At 46.2% G+C, this 2,505-nt stretch overlaps 1 pseudogene across 1 annotated transcript; it reads left to right on the forward strand.

Annotated features, from left to right (window-relative positions):
- Window positions 1-1,165: 1,165 nt before the first annotated feature.
- On the forward strand, window positions 1,166-2,251 carry LOC308623073 (small ribosomal subunit protein uS5-like; annotated as a pseudogene). The gene has a single exon. The product of its transcript is annotated as a small ribosomal subunit protein uS5-like (transcript).
- The last annotated feature ends 254 nt before the right edge of the window (window positions 2,252-2,505 follow it).

Raw genomic sequence — 2,505 nt, forward strand, 5'->3', positions numbered from 1 at the left:
GCTCCATAAAAACAAAGATGTAAATCGAGGAAAAGAAACTCAAGAAATCCAAAAAATGCACAATTCACTACCTTTACCCTCTTTAACAGTCCCTCTCCACCTTCCCTCCCCAGGGTCTATTGCTAAGAGTAGGTCAAGTCAATGGTTTCCCCTCTCACTGAGAGTAAAATCCAAAGTACTTCCTATGGCCTATAAGTCCCTTCAAGACCCGGTCCCCTCTCACCTCTGACCTCCTCTCCTATTACTCATTCCTGGGTCCTCTCACCTCTGACCTCCTCTCCTATTACTCATTCCTGGGTTATTCACTTCCAGTCTCATCAGCCTTCTGTTCTTTGATCATCCAAGCATGCTTCTTCCTCCGGGCGTTTGTAGTAGTCCTAGCTACTCCCAAGCCACAGTCTTTGACTTTAAAGACATTGACTCCTATCTCACATTACTGCCAGCCACTCCTGATAATAAAGAGCTGGAGTAGACACTTCCTCTTTGAGCCTCATTAATTTCCAGTGAAACCCCTTAGAAAGCAGCCCCTTTGCATGTCTTGACTCCCTTAAATTAGCGGTACCATATCACTCATTTCTTCATTTCTTCAGGTCTTTACTCAAATGTCAAGCTATTTTGTTTGAAGAACCTAGAAACAGTGTCTGGCACATAGTAAATGCTCAGTAAACATGTTTTAAGGGAATAGAAAAAAGTGAATGAGCAGGTTGACTCAGACAAACGTGGACTAAGTATAAAATTATATAAAGGCTTTTGGGTCTTATTTTTATGCTGCTTAAATTTTAAAAACTTATTTATGCTTATACTTACTGGGATATTTTTTCATAATTCTGGGCCTCAGTTCAGTCAATATTTGTTCCACAAACATTTAGTGAGTGCCTGCCATAAGCCAAAAACTGTGCTGAATTGTAGTGACAGATGATGTAAACATTATATTCTGCCTTCAGGGAGATTGTAGATTATTTTATTTATACAAGTTCTTCTGGCCCAGATAGACTGGGATTGTGTGTTTTATTCTTTTTTTGTTTGTACTGCAGTTCATGTAGTGCTTTTCCTGTGGCAGAGATATCATAAATACCATTGTCGGACTAGTTGCCTTATTTTCTTTGAAACTGTCTGCCATCCAAAGTAGCACTGACCTCGCTCTTCTCCTCCTTAAAAACAGCAGATGGCGGATGAAGCCAGTGCTGGGGAAGGGCCCGGTGGTGGGGGGGAGGGGGCCTGGAATGGGAGACAGCGGTGGCTTCCGAGGAGGCCGCGGACCTCACGGAGGCAAGGCGCAGGACACGGAGTGGCTCCCTGTCACCAAGCTGGGCCACCTGGTCAAGGACATGAAGATCAAGTCCCTGGAGGAGATCTATCTCCTCTCTCTGCCCATCAAGGAATCTGAGATCACTGACTTTTTCCAAGAGGGCATGCCTCAAGGATGAGGTTGGAAGATAATCTTGAAGATTATCTTGAAGATAATCTTGAAGATAATCCTGGCAAAAGCAGACCTGTGCTGGCCAGAAGACCAGGTTCAAGGCATTTGACGCCGCTGGGGATTACAACAGACATGTCGGTTTGGGTGTCAAGTGCTCTAAGGAAGTAGCCACTGCCCTCCGTGGGGTCATCATTTTGGCCAAGCTCCACATCGTCCCCATGTGGCCAGGCTACTGGGGGAACAAGATTGGCAAGTCCCATACCATCCCTTGCAAGGTGACTGGCCACTGTTGCTCTGTGCTGGTGTGCTTCATCCCTGCCCCCAGGGGCACTGACATGTCTCAGCCTCTGTGCCCAAGAAGCTACTGATGAAGGCCGGAATTGATGACCACTACACCTCTGCCAGGGGCTGCACCACTACCCTGGGCAAATTTTTGATGCCATTTCCAAGACCTACAGTTATCTCACTCCTGATCTCTGGAGAGAGATGGTGTTTACCAAGTCTCCGTATCAGGAATTCACTGACCATCTTGTAAAGACCCACACCAGAATTTCCGTTCAGAGGACCCAGGCACCAGCTATAGCCACCACATAGTTTTCTTTCTTTTTTTTTTTTTTTTTTTTTTTGCAGTACGCGGGCCTCTCACTGTTGTGGCCTCTCCCGTTGCGGAACAGAAGCTCCGGATGCGCAGGCTCAGCGGCTGTGGCTCACGGGCCCAGCCGCTCTGCGGCATGTGGGATCTTCCCAGACCGGGGCACGAACCCGTGTCCCCTGCATCGGCAGGCAGACTCTCAACCACTGCGCCACCAGGGAGGCCCCTGGAGTTTTTTTTTCTTGTGATAAGAACTTTTAGGTTTTACTCTCTTAGTAACTTTCAAATATGCAATACAGTATTATTAACGATAGTCAGCATGCTGTACATTACATCTTCATGACTTATTTATTTTATAACTGAAAATTTGTATCTTTTGACTCCCTTCACCCATGTTTCCCACTCCCACCCCACCCCACCCCGCCTCTGGTTACCACCAATCTACTTTCTATCTATGAGCTTGTTTTTTTGTTTGTTTTTAAGATTCCGCATG

Source organism: Mesoplodon bidens (genome assembly GCF_964165515.1).
Source record: "Mesoplodon bidens genome assembly, chromosome: 9".
Taxonomy (NCBI): domain Eukaryota; kingdom Metazoa; phylum Chordata; class Mammalia; order Artiodactyla; family Ziphiidae; genus Mesoplodon; species Mesoplodon bidens.